This window comes from Musca domestica, unplaced genomic scaffold (assembly GCF_030504385.1).
Source record: "Musca domestica strain aabys unplaced genomic scaffold, Musca_domestica.polishedcontigs.V.1.1 32, whole genome shotgun sequence".
In the NCBI taxonomy this organism is placed as follows: Eukaryota; Metazoa; Arthropoda; class Insecta; order Diptera; family Muscidae; genus Musca; species Musca domestica.
This window is the reverse complement of record NW_026712311.1, coordinates 10,615,912-10,640,926: the sequence shown is the minus strand read 5'-3', so window position 1 is coordinate 10,640,926 and position 25,015 is coordinate 10,615,912. Positions and strand designations below refer to the sequence as shown.

At 35.6% G+C, this 25,015-nt stretch overlaps 1 protein-coding gene across 1 annotated transcript in view; it reads right to left on the bottom strand.

Moving 5' to 3' along the window:
• LOC101898771 (uncharacterized) overlaps positions 1 to 22,334 on the bottom strand; it is a 64,398-nt gene extending 42,064 nt beyond the window's left edge. Inside the window, exon 1 of the mRNA XM_005179355.4 lies at positions 21,148 to 22,334. The gene's annotated coding sequence lies outside the window, so the exon portion shown is untranslated. The remainder of the gene's footprint in view (positions 1 to 21,147) is intronic.
• Between the last annotated feature and the right edge of the window lie 2,681 nt (positions 22,335 to 25,015).

Sequence of the window (25,015 nt, the reverse complement as noted above, 5' to 3'; positions counted from 1 at the left end):
AGTAATGTTGATAGGATATAAGAAGAATAGCAGGGAAGAAACTAAAAGGTCTTCATGGTAAGATTTTAGAAAAAATAAAACATTTACGCCAACAATTTAAGATTTCCCAATTTTCAAATATGACATAAGGGGAAATGGTGTAACTTGTTAAATATAATTTATATCTTTTTCAATTAAAAGAACTTCACAGAAAAATGATGCCTTGCTACACTGACATTTTTAAATTCGTTCTTTTCGTTTATGAACCCTTAGGTTTATGGAAGATAGTATAGGCTAATGGCTACATATTCTTTTCGGGGGCCCCTTCCACTGATCCTTTTTAGTGAATGCATCTTGCTTGGTTTTTGGCACACAGCTTCAGATCTTACTATTAATCATGCCATGGACAGAGCGTTCTTTGTTTTCATACCCTCAGCTATATGGCTAGAGAGGGTATATATCATTTGATACGGCCACAACATGCCTCATCGAAAAAACGGATTTAGACCATGAGTCTCTTTGGACCAAGTCCGTTTCAGGACATTTAGAGTTGATCTAGCGACATCCGTCCATCTGCCTGTCTGGCTGGTGTGCACGATAACTCTCGAATGGAGTATAAGATTTGGTCCAAACTTGATACATCGTAATATTATCAAATTTAGATCGAGTTCGGAGATGGACAATATCGGTCCACTCCTTCTGGTACCTCCTCCACAAAAGGTCGAAATTTTCAAAGAAACTATTTTACTGCACAGAAAGAGGAAGGATAATCCGATTTTAAAATCCGAAAGATGGTGGAGATCGGACCATTTCTTCTCGTACCTGCCCCACATAGGGTTCAAGATTTTGAATCAAACTCTCTACAAAATTCACACATACAAACATTTTTGCTAACGCAAGATCTGTTGTGAAGCTGATATTTATCTGCGAACCCCATCTGGTACTTCACCCACAAAGGATCACCTTTTTCAATACATTTATCTGTCATAACTTGCGAAACAAGTCAGCGATTCTTTACAACTTGCTATATCTTAATATTTCTCTCAAGCAGAAACCTGATATGAATATGGAATTTATCGGAATTTATGATTTCCCAAAAAATGGATATAAATGTTCGATTTTATTGTTATTTTGCTCATACTGTATTAGATGAAGTATCAATATGAAATACTTCGGTCGACTATATCAGGTATCTCACATTTTAACATTTTCTAAAATTATCTCATATCTCATATAAAGTGACGGAAGTAACCAATATATTCCATAACTTGGCACTTCGCAATATTTGTATCATATTTATTTAGATTCGATATGAAATGGACAATGCGGACTCATTCCTTCAAAATATATTTAAAGATCGAGCATTGGCTGAGGGTATATATATATCGGCAAAGCCGACTGATATTTTTCAACTTGTTTAATTATCAAATTGTGGACAATTTCAATTTAATCTGTAATTGAATTTAACGTCTTTAAAAAATTTCATCATCGTATGTCGTTCAAACTAAAATACTAATACTTGCTATGTGAGTTGAACTATTGAAAGTATTATCCGAAAGTGCAACTGAAATATTAAAAAGGAAAGGAAAATGTTCTCGCTTCCAATCAGAAGGTGTTTCAGTGTTATCCATTGCTAACAAATGTTGATGCTGTTGCAGCATTGGAAATCGGTAATTGTTCCACGCCATTGATTTTCAAAGTTCCCCCATATTTGTTGAGAAATAAAGTGGAAAGTATTGTTTTTCACTTTTTCGTTGATATGTTCTTAAGGAAATTGCAAGTTCTCTTAACGAATGCGATTTGAAACCAGCATTGTCGATTATAATTTAAAAAACGATGTTCATTTGCCCCGGCATCTTGTTGTTGCCTTGCTAATAACAGCATTAATAAATCACGTTTTAGTTTGGTTAACGACGACGGCGACGGACAGACAGACAGTCACTCAGTTACAGTTCACTTTTGGTTGAACTTTGATTTGATTTGTGGGCCTTTTCCACAAATTCGACGAGTATCACATTTCATTTCTATTGCAATGGGTAACTCCTATTTGTGCCATTTATTTTGGTACCCTACACGAGATGATGTGGCATGTTAAGGTTTGGGCAAACATTTGGTAAACACAGCGTCATATGGAGCAGCATCAATGATTCCGAGTTTCGCAGTTCGAAGACGTGTAAATGTTCTCTTGGGCTGAATTAGGAAAATAGTTGTATAGTTATCAGGGGACCACTAAAATTTACGGACCCCCTCTCTTTATAGGACAATTGTGGTCAAAATTAGTATGTGTTTAAAATTCAATGCACAGAACACATTTTGTTTGCATATGCAAGATTTATGCAAAAATAAATACTTGCATATGCAGGTAAATCTTTGCATAGGTCCGAGTTATGCTACATATGAATACGGGAATGAAATTTTGACACCATGTCAATTGGTTAATTCTAATGTATGTTGTTTATAAAATTGTTTGCATATGCAAGAAAGATTGTTCGATAAACATGGGTCTGAAATTTACATCTGCCTGACATGTGGGAACACGAACCTTGGAACCTTATGTGTTAACCGAAAAAGATATAGACAAGAATATAATTCATGTTTTAATTATTGTCTCCCAATAAAAAATGTCCTTTCTTTTAACTGAATGTAATTCTTATTCTCAAATATTATTTTTGAGACGAGTAACATCACTTAATTTAAAGGAAACACCTAAGTTGTTCCTGTTTGTAGACACATAGGGTGTCAGATACACGGATGGACCAGTTTCTTATTTTATTCTCTTTTCATTTTTTGACTTATTTTACATCAAAGTGCAAATTTAGATTTGGGTTTCCTTGTACTGCCATTTGTATGCACTGGGGCAGGTGGGGAGTGCTCTTTTTTTGCGGTCGGTTGTTTCACTCTTCAACTATAAGTTGTATTGTGTTCAATTTAGATTGAGTGCATATGCACGTTTCTGTGGTCTTACTTCATTATTTTACACTTACAAATAGTCCGACAACAACTACGGCGAGCGACTATGTCTAAAATACGAAATAAACGAACAAAAAAATGGGGATAAACAGTTTCCCAACATAAACCATTTTTGGCTGAAAATCGTGCTGTTAGAGCATGCGCAGCTAGATAATGGTCTGCAGTGAGTCGAGCGGTGCAGTTTGCTGCCCAATTTGAATGTGAATTTTGGTTGGACAGCAATGGAAACAACAAAAAGCAAATAGAAACTTCACAACAACAAAAACAACAGCAGCAACAGCAACAACGTTGGCAGTCAACACTGAAACCTACATAATTTTCGAGTCCATTTATTTTGTGGCATGGATTTTCCGCAATTATTCAATGTGTTTTCGGAGTTGTTTGTGCAGTACAAAGACTTTCCTCAGATCAATGTGAATAGGGGGTAGAAGTTTAGGTGTGTGTGTGTGTTTTGTTAAATCCATTTAAAACTGAACTGAAATCGAAACAAAGATTGAACAGGCAAAATACATAGCTGCGAACTATATTAGTCTTGACCTAATTTCTTAAAAATATACTCTTTGGACAAATTGCATGTTAAGCTGCTATATCCAGTCTTATTATGCCTTCATAGAAAATAACTTTTGAATTAATTGAACATAAAGTGGAATAAAATATAAAAGTATTACTGCTATTTCGTATAAAGATTAAGAGCAAATATGCTAAGTTTTCTGCGGTAATTGTCCACTAAATACAATACAAGTAACTTTTTTTTGAAAAAGGAAGAAAAAACTGGAAAAAAAAACTTTCACTAGATTTTTAAGAATTTTCACACCTTCGACTATTTTATAATTCTAGAAGACACCTAAAGTCTAAATTGGAAATTCCTGCTTAAAAAAAAGCAATTTTACAGAATAATAAGACTAAGGGCTAATTATATATAGTCCAGAAAAAATCTTAAATAGCTCAACTTAAGCAGGGATCTTTTAAATTGAGAGAGAGAGAGTGAGTGCAAAAATGTTTAAATGTGCGCTATTATGGCATAACAAAATATATAAATACTGATTATGCCATTAATGTTTTTTGCATATGCAAAGTGTTTGCATTCATTCACGAAATTGGCTATATTTGTTCGTGCCTATCTTGAACATACATCTTGAAAATTGCCACATCCATATTAAAAAAGATAACTCAGCCAGAGCTCACAGATGCTCGCTCGAGAGTAAACATCGCTCAAATTCGAGCAAGAATACTCCTGCGAGCGAAGAAAATAGATATATTCCCTTAAATAAGGGCATACTGTTCTAATTTTTGAGTGTGAATAAAAATCTCTCGAAATCAATCATATTCTATTCTAGCCGATTACTTTCATAGTTTTCGTTAGCCCCCAGCTGCAAATGAATACGCTGATGAACATAAAGCATATAATGCCTTTGTTGTTTTTGTACACCAAATCAACCAGACTCTTGCTTCTGCGATCTACTCGCTAGCGCTTCCACATAAAACAAGAGAGTGGAGAGTAAACAACAGAGTGAAGAGAAGAATTGTCGAAAATCGAACAAATTATGAACAAGTTCAACTTTAACAGAACTTACCCTCCAAGGGCAACAGAGTGAAGAGAAAAATTGTCGAAAATCGAGCAAATTATGAACAAGTTCAACTTTAACAGAACTTACCCTCCGAGGGCAGTTGTATACCCTCAGAAAAAGTCCTTTAATGCTCTCTTTTTCGTATCTGACCTAAGTCTGATGTAAATATAAAAACATACAAACATTTGGACTATAGTGGACATTTTGGAGAGTGACGAATTTGAAAGAAATCAGATGCTCATGTCGAGTTTTACGAGCTTTGGAACAGTAGACCGATAGATTTTGTGTTAATAATGTTGGGATAAAACATTGGGATGTGTGAAATTTAAAGACAATCGGACTCTTATTTCACATTTTATAAGAGTCAAAATTGTTCCAAATTTTGACCCTTTGTGGGGGAGGTGCCAGAAAGTGTTGTCGTGAATATTCCATACTTACACTAGGTCTTGTTTTAGTAGAAATATTGAGATGCATACAATTTTAACAGAATTGGAGGCTCATTTCTTATTTTATGACGCTTTGGTTATTTAAAAATTTAATTCTTTGTATGGGAGGTACCAGAAGAAATGGTCCAATCTCTACCATCTTTATAGCAGATCTTGTGTTGATGGAAATATTGAGTGTACCAAGTCTGAATGAAATCGGATACTAATTTCGTGTTTTATGAGCTTCGTGGGTATTCAAAATTGTGATACTTGTGGGGGAGGTACCAGAAGGAGTGGACCCATCTTCCCATCTTTACTGCGGATTTTGTGTTAGTAGAAATAATGGGATGTGCGAATTATGAAGAGAAGCGGATGCTTCTTTCGGATTTATAATCGTTTTGGTCATTCAAAACTTTGAACCTTTTGTGGGGGAGGTAACAAAAGGAGTGAACCGATATATTCCATCTTCACAGTAGTCCTTGCCACAAATATTGTGATTTGTATCATATGAAAACAATCGCGCTCTTACATTAGATTTTATTAGAGTTATAATTATTCAAAATGTTGACCCTTTGTAAGGGAGGTACTTGATGGAGTTGACCGATATTTTCCATTTTCGCACCTGACCTAGCACTGATGCAAATATTAGTATTTGCCAAGTTGGAGCAAAATCGGATTATCATTTCTTGTTCTGTGCAGTCAAATATTTTTTTTTTTAAATTTGACCTTTTGTGGATAGGTATAAGGAGTGGATATATTGCCCATCTCCGAACAATTTTAGAAAAATAGTTGCATAATTACCAGCTTCTGTATGGCTGATATGCTGATTGCCATGTAATTTTAACATTTTGGCTAGTTTTTCGTCCCTGTATTTTCCGCTTAAAATAGTTCTCGCAGAATGAGCTTCACATTTCGCTATCGTTGTAGTTTTGCCTTTCAAAAAGCCAAGAAACAAACCTTCTACGTACTTTATAAAGGAACATTAAATGATAATTTATGTTTATTAAAATAAAAATGAAAAAAAAAAAAAAACATTATTTTATTATAAATTTAAAACAGATGCAAATAATTCCTTCGTCCGTTCCCGTCCACATGTGTGTGCTCATAAATTGTCCACTCCTCTGTTCAAACCGTTATTCATACCAATCGTTACTACAGTCAGTCGTGGATACAACCAACTCGCCGATAAAGCATTTGTAAGATTATATCAACATTTTAGGGAAATACCAGATATTGATTATTTTATGTGGGCCATACGAATTTCTCGAAATAATGTTGATATGAATATTATGTCGGGTTGTTTTAAATGAGTTCGACTGTTTCTATTATGGCCTCTGTTTGGATCTATGCCTGGCTGCTTGGACGCTTTTATAAAACATTGTCAACAGACTAGCAGTGAAGCCATGCTCCGCTGCACTTATGCTGCGTTTGTAGTTTCGAATTAAAAACAAACTTTAAGCATGCGATGTACCTACCGACCAACTGTCCGTCTGGCCGACCATGAGTGTCTCTGAATGCGGTGGCGGCGTTAGTTAGTGTTTTTGTTGTTGGTGTGTGCATGGCATCTGTGTTCGCTGTTCAAACATTTTAACCATCTGCGATAGCCGTTAATGCAGAGTGGTGGAAGTCGAGTGTGACGATTGGTATTGGCCGCCTTCGCATTAGTGTTGTTGTTGTGTTGGTTTTCAGCTGTTACCACTTTTGATCCAGCGGGGTGAGGTGCTGTTTGTTTGCGGGGGTGTATGTGAGTAAACAAATATACAAAACTGCATCTATTGTTTCATTTGGTTAGGAAAGTTACACACAACATGACCACCGGTAGTGGACTGATATTGTTTTAGGTGTTGTAATGGTATTGGCGGGTTATCAAAAGACATAATTTTAATTTAAAAACCACACACATTGTACGACTATTTTTTAATGTTCTCTTTGGATTACAACTGTGCAATTCGAATACGATTCTGCACAGACCAATTTAAATATGTATGGGAATACCAATATATTGGGCTATATTTTGCCAGTGTCCTTGGTGAGGGGGTCACCTTACAAAATATGCCGACCCCATAGGCAGGTCGGACGGACAATCAATACCAATCAACATGTTTACAATCAATAAATGTTGTAATACACAACATTTAGTGTTGGACAAACAAGTACTTAGGGAAATCATGTGCCAGGTTCTGTCATTCGAATTCGTTACTCACAGAGTTCATTGACATGGCAAACATTTTGTAAAACATTTTCCTTATTTGCCCATTCAAACGGAGAGTTATAATTATAATTTCAATGTTGCAGCCGGTGTATTTTCTCACCACTATCTTCATGTCCTACACGTGTCATAGAATAGGCAGATATGTGTGAATGTTATTATGTATCCATTAAATAAATGGTGTTGTTCTGTTTCTAATAAATGCCCACTCAAACCTGCTGTCGTTAATAATTGCAGAGTAAACTTTATAGGAAGGTATTTTCAGAGACATGTCAATCCCATGACACATTTTTATTTTTGGTTAAGAGTAACGACTAATCATCCATGATTACATGAAACAGTTTTATTACGAAATCGCAGTAGGGCTTGATAGCGTATTTGTTATTTAAATTAAAACTTTTCATCTTCCACGTCTCGTCCTATCAAGAAACTTCCATAAAGAAATATGTCTTCATTACATACGTTTTGAAAGTTGTTTAGAAAGTTTGAAATAGATTTTGATCCACCCTGTAGATGGGAAAACTCAACTTTTTAAATAAAATCTAATTGGGATAAACTCCTTGTATATATTGTGAAATCTCTAAGTGGGTAGACCGACTGGTTTTGGTGGGATAAGCATTGTGGGCTCGAAGCATATGCGTGGTACTACACAACAGAAGGATTCTGAATACTTTTTTTTCCCCAAATAACCTTAATTGAATTTCCAACGTGGACTAACTTTAAAATGTTAAATTGATTCACGGACTCAATTTTAGTTGACAAGTTTGGAAGGAATGTTATTACAAAATCCCGTTATCATTGTAGGTCATATAAATCACTTATTTCCCGGTGGAAATTCGCGCCCTTAAAACTTATTTGCAAATATGTTTATATTTATTTATGAACTTTCTTTTATCACTCCCTTGGCCGGTATAGGAGGCCACAAACATTTACTTGCTTCGTCGTTTTCGTCCAGATATTTGCAAAATGGCACAGCTATATAATATAGCTATTCCCTTATTAAAAGCTCATATAGATTTTTAATGACAAGCGAATTAAAAGTAATCCATATTTAAATAATAATAATGAACAGAAAGAAAAAAATGTTATTTTTGTAATCAATAAAACACTCAAACAATTAACGTTTTGCATTATTTATTGTGGATTGGATGATGGAAATGGCCTTGAAAATTTTCACTTTTTGTCTCGTTGAAATTATAAACATTTTCAATATTCCATATTGTGTTTACGTTTCATTGCCAAAAAAGAGTATTGCAGCCTGATGAATGAGTGTATGGATGTGTGTGTGTGTATTTTCGTACATTGGCAACAGCTAGCATGGAAAACGAATACATTTTGTGAAATGAAATCTGGGAATCCTGAATGGAAATAGACAATGCTAATCTCGTACTCCATTCAATTAATACGAGTATAAAGGCGGGTGAAAGGGCATGAAAAAGAATATCATAAAATGTTAACAAGTAAAAATGGCAACTAAGTTCGGCTGACCCGAACTTTTAATACCCTTCACCATTTGGAAGGAACTTGAAAAATTTCAACAAATTCCATTCAACAAAATACCATTTACCGTTTATGCGGGGGCTATTCGAAAACGCGGACCTGCATAGTTTTTTGCCACAGGCTGTAGTACCCATTAAGATCTTCAAATACGAAATTTGAAACAATTCCGGCGAATAATGTGGCTAAAATTATCAAAATACCGAATAAAGGGAGCTGCCGTTATATTGGGGCTATACGAAGGCCTATGGACATGCATACAACATTTTTAGGCATATGCTGCTGTAGTAGCCATTACAAACTTGGAATACGAAATTTGAAACAATTCGGATGTCGTTAAAATCATCAAAATAGCGAATATCGGGAGGTACCGTTATATGGGGTATACGAAAACGTGGTCTGACATGACCCATTCACGAACTTAACCTGCCAACTGGGAAAATACACATGTGTGTAAAATTTTAGCATTCTATCGCAATTCGTTCGAAAGATAGCGTGATTACAACAGACGGACGAACAGACAGACTGACGGAGATCGCTAAACCGTTTTAGAATTTTACACTGATCCAGAATATATATACTTTGTAGGGTCTATCATGAATATTTCCTGGAGTTACAAACGGAATGATGAAGCTAATATACGCTCCATAGAATGGTGAAGGCTATGCAAATGTATTTCTATCTGAAGGAAGAAGATAGTTGTAGCTCAGGGAAATGAACAAGATTTCTCTACTGTAGACTTATTTCTTTTCGAGGTTAACGTCAGATTTCACTGAAAACCGAGGCAAACGCCTCTTTTAAGTAACTAGTTTGTCCTTTACTCTCTGAAAACTAGATTCGATGGAACCCGTATTGAGCTTTGAAAAAGATGTTTGTTCATAGCCCTGAGTCTACACGTGACAATGAAAATGTTATGAAAATTACAAAGTGACGTAGTTGTCCAGATGTGAAGTTGAGTAGAAAATTGATCATTACTTAAATAACAAAAAAAAAAAACCTCAAAAACAATGCATTTAATGTGACCCACCCTAATATTGCAATAAATTTGTTACTTGAAATGCTTTATTTATGTTTAACCTGGAAATCCTTTTAGAGCCCTTGAAGTGTAATAAATTAACGTTACCAAATAGTGACACAATGAAGCTCGACAGGAAAAAGTACGCCATGAAAACATCCACATTTACTCCTTCGTGGTGTTTACCAATGGCCAAACGTGCCCAGATACCACGCTTATTATGCAAAGCAATTCAAGTGCGGCGAAAAGCGGCAACGCTGGCAATTGGAAGCTGTTATCTAGATAAGTGCAGAAAATCTTTACAACGGCAGCGAAGCACAAATGCCTCGGCAATTTTTGTTTGTACGAAGGTGTATTCCTTCCTAGACAAGCCAAACAAAAAAAAAAAAAAGAAAATGTTGCGACAGATTGCCTAACCACTCAACGAAATGGCTAAATTATGTTAGATGTAGAACATGTCGAGAAATGTTTCAATCTCACATAAACTAGACAGATAGGATTTAAATTTCCGCCGTAAGAGTAGGCTGTTTGGAAGAATGAAAAACAAAGGTCGTCAGTGTTGTTGACAATAATTCGTATTTGGCACATTTAGGCTGGCAGATGTGTTGCAAATGTTGATTTTACAAGGATGTTAAATGGGGAAAATCATTTACACAGAGGAACTTTCGAAATGCTGAATTATAATGCTTTGCACCAAAGCCATGGAGAATCCAATGGAGCATTTCCTTCGCCGGGATTAAATCATGATATTGGTAACGATCAGTAAATATTGCAAAGCTGTCAGTTTCGTTTTGGAAAACATTACTCGCTGTAATATAGGGTAATATGAAGTTAAGCCAGCAAATGACCGAATATGCCAGGCTTAAGCAATCAGCTAAATTATTACAAAAAAGTCTCTGTGGTGCATGGTCAGTGTTGATCTTCAGAGACATAGAGTTTATGCGGCAGTTATGTTAAGCAGATACTATTTTATCAGTTGTTAATCTCCCCGCAAAATTTAATCTGAAAATTGGAACCGGGTAATATTTTCATACTATTTGTTAAAAGAGTTTTCAAGCAACTTTTCCTCAGTAAGGTAATATAAGCTTCCGATAAGCATTTATGAAAGCAGTCAAATATACTATGTCAATGAGAGTGTATGACTTGTAGAAAGAGGCGGTCGCATTGTCAATTAAATTTAGAGTACGCATAACCCTAAACTTAGATCCCGTTCAGGAAAGCTTAATGCAACATTTGTTCGATCTTTAAAAAACACATGTCGACCATTACAGAAAGAACGAATCGTTGGTTTTCTTATGCATTGCATCTCATCTTGAATCCCATCCTACATGGATTTCCCTTGACAACGATTAGTTAGCCATCTCTGCACCTCGCCTCGTTTATTGAATTGGAAATCGATTCTCATTGCACAGCATATGACAGCTGCTGATGGTAACACAGTCGGATGGATCTCATGGTGATACACTTCGAAATTGCATTACAGAAATAATCACCAAGTGAAAAAAAATCTACTATCGCTCCGTTTAATGGAAAAATTCCAATGGAACACGACAAGGAAAAATTCCTAGAAAGAATATCAGGAAGAGAAATGTAAAAAACAAAAACAGCAAAACATAATTTACAAAAAGGTTCTGTTAATTTGATGTGACATTTTTCGTTAGCTTAAAGCAAACCACGACAGACCGTACGGACATGTCATCAATGTTAGTGTGCTCCAAATCGATTGCCAAGAATACAGCCTCTGACGGCAACATAAACTCACTAAGCTTAGCAAAGCTGTGACAACAAAACAAGTTAAAGTGACCATTAGCCGAACATAAAAATAAGAATCGACATCAATCGACGTCCATTTGCAGGCGAGGCATGAGTCTCTTTCTAATGCTGCAACAAGTACTGGGGGGAAAAACTGAAGAAGTTCTTGACCATCTTTTTTTTCTACTTCGATTAGATTTATTTGAAGTGCAGCTATGTTTATGTCGAAATCCTTAAGGATTTATTTGAACTTGAAACGAGACGGATAATAACATCAGTATCTTTATCACTGAGCTTATCATTGCGGAACAGTTGCATTGACATGAAGCTCCTAAGGCTAAAATATTGATTTTCGTATTTTTTTGGTATAAATAATGAATTGCCAGTTGGTGGTTTTTGTTTGAACCTTAAAATTGCCTTCTCTAGGGAACAAATATGAAAAAGCCACATCAGATCAGTAGATGGTTAACCTATCAATTTTACATCTTTGTGATACAAAGGAAACCAATCTAAATTTTATCGTAGATCTGCTTCTTGGTAGTTAAAAAGGAGTTGGGAAGGTCCTACGAGATCTACATTTTTGGCCACCCGAATTTGCAAGCCTCCTTTAAATTATGATTTTCTGGGGATGTTCCCAAGTAAGTAAGGCACTTTTAAGATTATCGCCTTACAAGCCACAACAATGATGCTACCGAAGCAAAAAGCTATGATCGCATCGGACATCTAAATTAGAAAAGTAATTTCAAGCAAATTGTAAATATTTTCATACTCATTTTAGTTCTGCGTACCACCTAAGTTTAGAGACATGTAAACAAATTGTGCAACACGGTGTGTTACTTTCCTATTTGCAGAACTGTTTCCCGTGTACTTCGTATGCAATAGTTTGTAATCAATACTGAAAAAATGGTGTGGTTAATGTAATGAACAAAATATGTGTCAATGCGTTTATAAAGTTTTCACTTGACATGTTCGCTATGCGACTACAACACCCCGCCCCACTTCACCCCACCCCCAAGCAGGCGATCGGCAGCGTCAACTAAAGTTTCATTATAGCTGATGGTTATATGTGTGGACGTGCGTGCACATGGAAATGCATTTCGAATGCTATTAAACCGCCTCAAATTCCGAACTTGTCTAAGCTTTCTAATTCCAGCATTATAATGAAATTATGAAGGGTAATATTGTAATACATGGGGAAATTTTAATCTATGTTGGAGATTTATTTAAAAGCGTATTCAATTCTCAACTTGAGCCTCCCTAATACATATCTATTTTTTTTTTCGTACATATTATGGCATAGGGAAGTAACGCCAATAGTCGATATAAATGGTTCGTGAATAGTTAGCTATTCAAATGTGTCTTTCTTCGGATATCATCCATGTGGTAATATCTGAATTCCTTCTTCCAGTACAGTTAGCCATGCGAGTGGACGGACGGAACTGTTGGTTATCCAACATAACCATAATTTTCACTTTTCATTTAAAAAAAAAAGAGTACAGTTAACAATATGCGAAAGAGGAACTTTAGCTGTCAACTATCTCCACCCACCATCAGCACCACCACCTCTACCACAAAAAGAAACTAAACTTGGACATTATCAGTATGTATGTATGTGGTTTTCTGTTTGGCTTTTGCAATAGCAGAAATTGGACAGACTAGAATCCGGAGGGGGCGGAATGCAAATAATATGTGCATTGATTTGAATGCTGATGTAAACTAGAGAAAGAGCAAAATTTAGCTATGAAATGAAAAAAGGTAATATGAAAAATACATGAGATAAGACTGTTTGGATTTACCGTTATCATTCCTTGCTTCGACCTGTGTTCCCCAGTTCGGTATCCACAACAACAATGATAGGAGTGTTGCTTTCAGAATAAACATACATATATGCAGAATAATTGTGAAACTTAAAGCTCACAAGTTGTCACAAACTATGCCTGTAATCTAGCAATGCATTGACCAAATCCGTTCGAACTGCAAAGTGATAGGAAGTGTTGGGAATAGAGTTACTCTGCAATCCAATTTAATAAAATATTAATAAACATTCTTAAACTAATAAAAATAAATATCAGCTAAGTTCAGCCCCTTTTAAAGTAGTGATATTTTCTTTTGCTCATCACGAATCTACCTTTTGTAGCAGATTCAGCTGCAAAGACAAGAGACCAATAATTTGTGTCTAGTGTTTTATAGGGAATTTTGTTTAATACGGTTCGAAGTTGTCTACTTCTGTTAAGTTCGATGACCCGAATGAGGCAATGTAAAGAATCCACATTCTGCCTCGTTAAGCGGTTCAAAAAATGGGCCCTTCGTAACAAATTACCAAGTAATGCATAACATGTGCACATAGTGTGCACGTTCGACTACAAACCCGAAGGTTGTGAGTACGAAGATCGGTGTCAATAAACGAGGTAAAGGGCTTTAAATTCTCAACAGTGGGCAAAAAATAACTGCCTGCTTCTAGTTACATCCACTTAACAAAAAATAAAAAAGCAACTGATTTTGACCGGGTCGAACATTCTATACCCTCCACAATTCGAAAGAAACTTGAAAAAATACTGAAAAAAATTGTCGAAAAATACCGCTCAAATAAAAACCTTTATGTAGGGGCTATACGAAGGAGTAGTGTAGCATAAGTAAATTTTTGTCATAGTTAGTAGTAATGCTTCCGACCTTCAAATAAAAAATTCCGCTGAATAATGTCGCCAATATCATCAAAATACTGAATAAAGAGAGGTACTGTTGTATGGGACCTATTCCAAGACGTGGACCTGCATAGACAAATTTTCCGTCATGGGTTGTAGTACCCATTATGAACTTCAAATACGAAATTTGGAACAATTCCGGTGAATAATGTCGCTAAAATCATGGAAATTCCGAATACATTGGGGTTCCGTTAATTGGGTGCTATACTAAAACGTGCATCTATATAGGCAATTCTCTTCCAGTGGGTAAAAGTATTCACAGGAACTCCTAGTGTGGATTATCAGACAATTCCATTAAAAAATTTGGCTACAATTATCAAAATACCGAACATCGAGAAGGAAGGAACCGTTATATGAGGGATAGACGATATTGTGGACCTATGTAGACAATTCTCTTCTCTCACAAGGAGCTCCTTTTGTGGATTTTAAGACAATTCCATTGGAAAATGTGGCTAAAATCATCAAAATACCTAATATCGGTAATATCGAATATCGGGGGTACCGTTATATGGGGGACTCTACACTGCAGACCTGCCTGCAGAAAAAAGACAGATCGGTGCAAAGATATAGCATCTAGCGTGATTACAGCAGACGGACGGAAGGTCGGAAAGGCATTTTATGCTGATCAATAATATATATACTCTGATGGATCTAAAATTATTAATTCTATGAGTTACAAACGGAATATCGAACTTAATATACCATACATATATGTATGGTGGAGGATATAAAAATCGTTAGTGACGCCATTATTTACTGATAGTAGCTTTTACTGCATACAGTCAAGTCAGTCGGCTGAAAAATTCTAAAAGAACCACGCAATCCCTAAAATCGACAGAAGCCGTGATATGGACCGCTTTTGAAAATGTGTCGTATTAAACAAAACACAAAAATTATTAACATTTCTAGTAAAGAGAGGTTTTACATAAACATGGAAGTATGGCTCATTCGGTTGAATTATTGCGTCAGACGCTATCAAAAACATAAACCTACCTCAATTTTTTTAACTAAACCCCAAACCTCAAAAACTAGTTCCGAATATATCTGATAAAATTGAGGCGGACATATATCTAAACTGTGGACAAGCCTTATTTTTGTTAGTCAACTCCCCTTCCCTAACGTACTCAAAGTCAAATAAAGAAAGGTTCCTAAAATGGGTATTTTCGATTCCACAGTCCTCATTCGAAGCCCAAAGGTATTGCAAAAATTGGTTAGAATGTGGGCAAAAATGTACTGACCCTGATCTATAATAATTTGAACAGATTTCATACAAATTCGATAATTTTAACAAGAGTCTAAAAAATTCGATGGGAGTTCTATACAAAACAACTTATTTGGTATTGTGAATTATTTCTTTTATCACTGGACTCTAAATATAAGTTGCTACTTATTTTATTACTTTTCCACCCATGGAAATGGACAAACCAATAGAATCTCACAATAATGTGTTAATTTTTCCAAAAACATGGCAAATAAAAAAAACTCGAGGCAAATGCAAATCTTATCTGCCGCTGCTGTTCCTGTTGCTCTGTGAAAAGTTCCACTCCACAATCCATTCAATATTACTTTGACACTGGAATTTTTTCTAAATTAATTAGCAAATTGCATGGCGAAAAGCAGAAGTAGAAGAAGACAAATACAACAGCAGCAACAACAAAAACAACAACATCGTTTGCTCTCATCTAGCAAACAAGCACCGATGCTGGGTGCCTGTTTGTTTTTATTTCGGATTTGTTGTCATCATTAAGTTTAACAATCTGTGACATTCCCGTGTTTGCAATCGCATAAATCTTCCAGCAATGCTGTGGTCCGTTCCCCCCAGTGGTGGTGTACTTAGGCAGGGAGGAGCTGGGGCCAAATTGGCGGCGATAAGCCCAACAGCCATCAGCCGGGCAAGGGAAAACTATGAAGACGAAATGAAGAGGCGTTGTACATGCAACACGGCGCAGCGAACAACAAACAAACAAACAAACAATCCAACAACACCAACTTTTGGCAAATAATAAAAACGAAATAGATGTAAGACAAATCTTAAATAACCAGACGACACAAGGCGAAAACGCGAAAAAAATGACAAACGAGAAAATTGTTACGAATATTAGTTGTGGCGGAGGTAGCAAGTACTGCTTGAATCTGCAGCAGAGCATTACTTGGCTTATCGTCGAGATTTCCTTTCCTTCACATGTTGAAATGACAATGACGATGACGTTGAGGAGGACGATGACGACGAAGATGAAGACGGCAATGACAAATGCGTTGAATATGTTTTTACTTTTGAGTTATTCATTTAAACCATTTTAACCATTTTAAAAGTGGCAGTCTCACTTATGCGAACTACAAAACGGTTTTAATTCATTATCATTTATGTTTATTCAAATTCATTTCATCACATAAGTAGTTTGCAATTTATTATACACATCCGCAAAGGGGCTACACTTTATTACACAAATATAAAATGCCCATTCAAATTCATAATTCAGTTGGGTTATTCATTTGTGGCTTTGGAAAATTATTGAATAATGGAGAGATTTTAAACAAATATTAGTTGAGTCTGATAATTCGATATCGGTAAACAATCGGTTACCAAATGTAACTGGATGTTGTACTATTTATATGGAGCGACAGGAGAGACAGGCTATTTGACTGTACGAAAATGTAGACAAATCAGCAAGTTCTTTTTAACCGTTTTTAAGAAGCTCCGATAAGAATTGTGACAAAATCTATATTTCCAAACTGGAAGGAGGTAAAATTGCGCGTATTTCGCATAAACTTGAAGAAATTACAGAATTCCCCCTGAAATTGAGAATTCCTCCATTGGCTAAACTTCACCTGACAGCTTTGCAATATTTGCTGACCATTTAATAATTATTTGTAAAAATTGTTGTTGCAAAAATCGTCAGGCTTAATCCCATTATTGTTGTTTTTATAAAACAACATTTTTTTATTAGTGGAGAACGATGGTAATGTTTACCAGGGGGTAAGGCAGGGAATACCTAGGTATGAGCCATCAATCCTCATCAGTTCCCTTGTTTTTTGCCTGGGATATTCTCCCCAGAAGTTATTTTAAAATAACTCCTATGACAAAAAACTTTTTTACTCTTGAATGCCGCAAAATAGTTTGGTGATTGAAATGGAATTTTAAAGTAAATTATTTTTCTCTTAAATTAACAATAATTTATAGGAAATCACAAATGTTTACCCCTCGCTGATATGAAATTCAGAGTAAAATCATGCTATGAAAAACGTGTCACCTGTCCATGAATTCTGTATTCTTTGTAAAGTGCCGATTTAGCCAAGGGGAGGTGGGCGTAGGTGGCCCAAAATCAGAGAAATACTTTTTTTTTATTGAAAAGTTTATTTATTTGACAGGTAATGTGGTCCATTGTGGCGCTCATCGATCAATGACAGCAAATTGCGAATGTGTGCAACTATAGATATTTCGTCGTTATAATTGAATTTATTCACATCAATCAATGTTTGTTCATTTTCAAGAGATTTTCATGGAAAACTCAATATCACGTTGCTGTTCCATACTCTGGCTGGTTAGAGCTGGTTGGATGTTGCGTTTATCGTCCTCGTCATTGCCATCATCATCAAAATCAATAAGCTACTGGCAATAAATAACTAAGTAACCAACCAACCAACCGACCAATCAGCCAACCCAGCCATGAACAAAAGAAATTGCATAAATATATGTATGTATAAATATATGTATATAAATAAATAATTTAAGAAATATGAACATACATATATGCACTTGTCATGTTTATTATTTATACAAAGAACTGGATGAATATTGAAATCCAAAAATTAATCTTTCAATTTGGGAAATATCCAAATATTTGGGTTTACTGCAATTGAGAATTGATCTATCTGTCCAATAGGGGAAGTAGTTATATTTGTCGATTTTATCATTTCGAACAAATAAAAATGTCTAAATGGTATACATTTGAGTCATTTAAACATCATCTTAAATGTGGATCTGAAATGCAAATCCGAATATTGACCTTTGTAGTATTTTTTTTTTTTTGCTCACAATATTCATATGATAATGAAGTCATATGAATGGCAATATTTAGAAAGTATTCATAAGCATTTGAAAAGCTTTAACTTTTTTTCAATGAACAGAAGCAAGTCAAAAAGTTGAAAGATAAGCTCTTAGGAACCATACACTATTGTTTTCCCATTGAACTGAACATTGTTTCGAACTAAAATATTCTCGATTAGAGTTCTAAGCCATTTATTAAAATAGTCTAACCTGACATTGAACAGTGGTTCAAAATTAATTTCGCAATTTCTTCATATTTTCAATTATAGAAAAGGGTTTTAGTTTCTCCTTGGAACAACATAAATTACATTTTTATGTCAAATGGAAATTTTTGAGTCAAATGGAAATTTTTGAGTGGATCAGAACTTCTAAATATCAAGTCGTGTGTGCCATCTTTCAATCCATGTGTACTTTTATATCCCATAACACCAACTCTTTCACGATTTAAATAGGTAACTGCACCAATTGAAGCAAAATATTGACGATGCTTAAACATTCTTTCCCTTTTTCAAGGGGGTAGGGTTAGGGTCGGAATTAAAGCCTATTGATGTTGATATACATTGTGGTTCGAATGGACCAAAAAATTACATTTTCCTGACTTTGCAGTCGCTCTACAGGTCACAATTGAAAACCAATCGACACGGAATGAGGAGAGAGTTGAGAAAGGGGCAGACGTTAGGGGGCATATATATAGAGCAACTTCCTCCGGTCAAAAAACTAACGTAGCAGTTGTGCGGGGCTGAATAGAATTATTTCAAAAACGAAATCTGACAAAATGGATTTGGTCCTAAGGGAGCTTCCAACATATTATAGTGTTGTAGGGTATGACGTGGTCGGCCCGCACGACTTTCATTTGAATTGTATGAATTTTGAAAAAAAAAGAAATGCCTAGAATTGGTGCTTTTCGTTCGTATTCATTTGCTTTCGACATACATAAAAATATCATTAATTTTAGAGAGTTTAGTTTTTCCAATAATTTTGATTTTGTGTGGAGGGTAATACCGGAAGTTATGAAGACATTAGAATTAATATATATATATTTTTTTTATTTATATATATTTTTTTCAAAATATTGTTAGGCGGGGAGGGGGGTTGTGGTTGGGGTTGGAGTGGGGATATTGCTCACCTACGGACTTATTCTAAGTTTCACATACATATTACGACTTGTTAGGGTCAAATATCCTATACTGATGCTATGTCTTTGTGCATTATTTTAGTTTTGGACGTGTCGAATATATATAGAAACCAGTACCCTACACCCCTTTTCCACATGTAGTATAGTTTCACATAACAAATAAAAGTTTTTATGGAGAATTTGTGAGAATTAAATTATACCACGATTATAGTTATAATTTGAAGGCCAAAGGAACTGATATGTGAAATGAATATCCTCCCCTGAATCGATTAATATATTTGGTGCACAATTAACTTGGAATCGGATAAAGATATGTATCAAATCTGAACCGATCTCGATAAAATTTCTCGAAGGTATTACTGATCTGTATTTGATATGTTTACGGCTGCGGAGAACAAATATAACAAATCGGAAGAACAGTATATATTTGAGCTATAGCTATATCTGAAACGATTTTCACCAAATTTGGCATTATTGCTTCTAAGCTCAATTTGGTCGTAAGTGCCCATTTGGGCTAACATTACACATTTTGTGCACAATAAAATGCAAATCGGACGAAGATATATATAGGAGCTATATCCAAATCTGAATTGATCTCGATAAAATTTAGCAAAGGTATTTCTGAGCTGTATTTGACATATTTCCCTAAATACCGTTGTTACAGAGTGCATATTACGGCTGCGGAGGACAAAAATGCCAAATCGGATAAACAATATATACGAGAGCTATATCTATATCAAAACCGATTTCGATCAAATTTGGCATCCTTATTTTTAGGCTTAATTTGCTTGTATGTGCAAAATTCAAGACTATTTGGTCTGATATTACACGTTTGGCGCACAATAAATTGCAAATCGGACGAAGATATATGTGGGAGCTATATCTAAATTTTGACCGATTATCTCCAATTTCAATAGGGTTCGCCCTTGGGTCAAACTAATTACTTGAGTAAAATTTTACCTAGATCGGGCAATAGATGCGACCTGTACTTTGTTTGCAAAAATACATTGACAGACATATGGACGGACACGCATAAATCGACTCAGAATGTGATTCTGTGCAGATCATCAAAAGGAACGATGGGTCTATCTCGTTTCCTTTTGCCCATTACAAACAAATGCACAAGACATAATACCCTGGCCAACTTGTGGTGTAGGATATAATCAGTCTTTCACGAGTACAAACTAAGAAACAGACATGCACACAATTATATAACCTTCAGATGGAGCTCATCCCAGTGGAGTTATAGAACTTGTTGGGTTAAAAATATGTCACAAAAATGTTGAAAGATGCTTTTTTATTTTAGCTTTATGCGATACGTTGTCAGTAAGCCCTACTGAAAAACACTTTTGCCTACATTGTTGCTCATCATAGAACCAATTATACCGCAATGCGTTTCATTGGACTCTCCCTGTTCCAAATTTTGTTCCGATTTCCGGTTTAGAAAAAAAAAATCCATTGACATTATTATGGTTTAACCAATAATTGACTCCTCCAACTACTGGATTTTCTTTTTATCTCAGATAGACTGCTCCATAAATAATGCAACAACCGACCGACCAACCATCTTTGCAACAACAATCCCACCCCCACCACCTTCTTCACTTGCTCTCAGCTTTCAGTGTCCATGCCCAAGTGAAAACTTTATAATTTATGCAATTGTAACACTTCACAAATAAGAAAAAGAAATGTGATGCATAATGGAGAAGAAAAGAATTTGTTATAAAGAAAACACCAATACACACATACATGCCTACATGGCTACATACGTACCTACATAGCCATGTAATCTCAAGTGGTTATTTTTTTATGCTTTGGAAACAGAAAAACAGAACATTTTCACTTACAAATTTTCCACTTCTTGGCAAGAATTTTCCGCTGCTATTGTTTCAGCCTTCAGCTCCACTATTATGCTGGTGTTTGAGCGCTTTTCGTTGCCTCGCTCGCAGGGGCGGTGGAAGGTAGTTTTCAGCAAGAACTTGCGGATGTTGTTATTAAAAACAATAGGAATACATCTCTAAGTTGCTTAAAACATTTGTTGTTTTTGTTTTCTTTCACTATGTGCTTTTGTTCTGGCACTTCTTTGGAAGTGTTTTCATTTAGCCTTCTCTCTGTGTGTTAAACAAACACAGAGTTTCCTCAGAAGTCGATTTTGTTGTTCAGCAGACAGACGACGGTGGCACAACTTTTTCCCGGGGGTTCCGATAAGCGAAATGTTATATTTTCATTTCCAGAACACAAGCGTAAAACCGAAGAAACACACACACACACAGACACGCTCACACAACACTCATTCACTCACTCTGTCGGTCGGACGGTTGGTCGCGCTTATTCACATGGATCGGGATTTCGTTTCTTAACAATTTAACCATTAACTATTTAACATTAATAGCTATAATCCACTTTGTTGTTATTTAGTTGACGATGTTGCTGATGCTTTATGTTACAATTATTTTTATTTTCTTTTGTAGTATTTCATCTCATGTGTGAAAAGCTCACGTTTATTTCAAAATACTTATTCAGTGGTCAGAAACAAATTCTCACAGATTCAGTGATACCGAACACCAGGAGGCATGGTCGTCGATTCCCATCAAAGTAATTCTGCTGTTGCACTCAAAGGTTTAACACTTGCCACTTTGTTTTTGTTGCTGCCTTCATCTGGTAACCGCAAGAAGCTCATATTATTATTTTATTTGTTGGTATGTAGGTAGGTAGGTATTATATAAACCACATTAACTCATTCTCATACGGACACAAACAAAAACACACACACACTCATTATCATCACCTCGAGATTCTTTGAATTTTTCTAATTTTTAATTTGAGCTTAATTTAATTTTTATTCTTCTTCTTTAATTTATCTTCTTTTTTTAACGAAAATAAGCCTTGGTATCACCACCTCAACATTTGATTCTCAAACATCAAATTGGTAGTGCTAACTTTTGGTTTTGTGAACTTTATATTGTTGCTGTTGTTGTTTTTTGTGGGTTAACCCGCTTTTTAAACTGGTTCCGTATTAAGCGTCTAAACACATTCGAACTCGCTTTAAAACTAAAATGTTTTTTAGATGGCCCAGATGGTTTGGTGGTTGTTATGTTGCAACCACCATTGTTCTTGCCGAATCCAACATGTTCGAACAAGTTGGAAGCAGTGGTTGGAAACTGACTGACTGGAATGTACTATGTGGTGGGGAGCATTGTTGTGGGTGAGATGTTAAAGATGCGGACCATTAGATGTGTTCAAGAGACTGGAATTGAAATAAAAGACACGAATGGCTGTTTTGATGTGGAAAAACATTATTAAGGCTTTTCCGCGAAAAAAGATGCAGGAAATTTTAAAGGAAACGATTTGTAATACAACAAAGGATTTATCTCTAAAAAATCAGTAAGTTATACCGGGCCGCACTTTGAATTCTCTCCACCAGCTGGAACAAATTTGGAAATTTTCACAAAAAATAAAATCCGTTAACCATTCTTAAAAATACCGAATATTGAAAGTCGCCGTTTATTGGAACTACACAAAGACGTGGATCTGCATAGGCAACTTTTTACAATATTCAAATACGAAACTTGAAAAAAATCTGATGAATAATGTAGCTAAAAATCGTAAAAATTCCGAACATAGAGAGGAACCGATGTATGGGGGCTATACGAACACCAGAACCTGTATAGAAAAATTTCTGTCACAGGATGTTGTACCCATTAGGAACTTCAAATAAGAAATTATAGACAATTTCGGTGAATAATGTCGCTCAAATCAACAAAATACGGAATATATCCAGGTACCGTTATATGGGGGCTATACGAAGACCTGAACCTGAACAACTTCATCTCACAGGCTGAAGTACCTATTTGGAACTATTACTATTACGAAATTTGAAACAAATCTGCCCCTTTTCCCTGGAATAATTCCAAAAATGACAATACATTTTCGAATTTGGGTAGACCCTGTAACTACAAGTTACTAAAATTTACTCTGAGGTATTAAAATGACATTTAAAGTAAACAAAAATCAGTTATAGTTCTATGAAGCGATTACTTTTTAAGTCTTTATTTCCAACAAATACTTCTTCAAGAGGTTTTATCCAAAAAGTCTCACGTTGTCCTTGTAATTCCACAGGCATGCAAGATTCAATGAGCTCTAGAACTATGAAATTTTCAACATATCAGCTGCTCCATATGAGAGTACGACCGATTTTATGTATTTTCAGAAAGAAACCTACAATATTTAACTAATTTGATAAAAACAAAACAAATTAGATAAAGCATTTTCACTGGCACCTCCCATTATAAGAGCTTTAAAGACTTTTTCGTGCCTACCTAAGAATTCATTCGTGCAGACGATAAATACATCCTCCAAACCACTATCTTCTTCCCTGGCCGCTCAATGCGTTACTCCTCTGCGTGACCAAATGAAGTATTCTTCAATTGAAATGTAAAAAATAGTATTTTCTTAATTCCCAATCATTTTTAAATTTCTATTTTTATGTCAACGATTTCTCCGTGTAGTCGTGTGCTTTAAAATCCTCTTTCACATTTAAGATAATAATGCAGATAACAACCACCTCCATCCCCCCAACTTCTTAGTTCAGACCGAATTCAACTTTCCAATCCCCAGATTTGTTTTCAAACATGGAAGTCACATGTCAAAGCAAACAGTAAACAACATATGTTTTACAAACCTTGAAAAATGTTAAAGAAAATATGCAACAGGCACTAAACTGCCGTCGAACTATGTCTGTCCAACAAGCGTGTGTTTGAATCAAACCACAGCTCAATACCAGTTACAATGAAAATATAAACACAAACAGTATCCAGGCCTATGTATAAGAATGGAGCACAGCGTTGGACATTCGACAAGGCGAGAAAAATCGTAATCGAAAATAAGAAAAGAGAATAAAAAATAAATGTTGACTTGTAAAAAAAAATAATTCGGGAGTTGATCATGCTGGACCAATTGAAATATTCTGGTAGTTTGTATCTGCTTTTTGTTAAAGTATCTGGGCAACCTCTTTAGCAGAGCAAGCTCTTTAAGAGAGTTTTGGTTTACACCGTTGCTCAAGAGTTCTTGTTAAGAACCGGAAATCGCTGTTCGTATTTCAAAGGATTAGAAAATGTCCGTTCCGCCACGTTTAGGCCTTTCCAGCGAACTTCACTTGTTAAGCTCCTTTATTTAGTTTTAATAAAGTTGTAAATAGTCTAATGGAATTCTTGGACTGCAATTACCTGATGCAGCTAATTCCTGTGAAAAGCAAGAGGGTTATGCCTTGACTAGCTGGGCTCATTTGCTTTCATTCATTTATTGTTGCGAAGCAATTTTCTTCTTGGGCTTGCAACAACCTCGTAGAGGTTTTAGCCAATGCGAGAATGCGAGAATGAGGGTATGGCTGTTTGTCTGTTAATTGTTTAAAATTACTTGAGTTGAGTCGCACACTCACGTATGGGTAATTTGCAGCTAAAAGGCCACAAGCCGCTCGCCGGTCCCGCTACCTTCAGTTACTGCTAAGTGATCATATGTTTAACCTGTTGTGTTTTTTTGTCTGGATTCTTCTTTGGCTTTTGATCGAAATCGTTGTTCGTTTCTTTTCATTTCATTTGTGGCGTTTGTCATTTGATCTGCTCTGTCTGTTAAGGTTTACGTTTTTGATTCGCATGTAACACGCCAAACTGTGAAGCTTCTGAGCATGTGCAATAGTTTTGATGTCTTTCGAAGAAG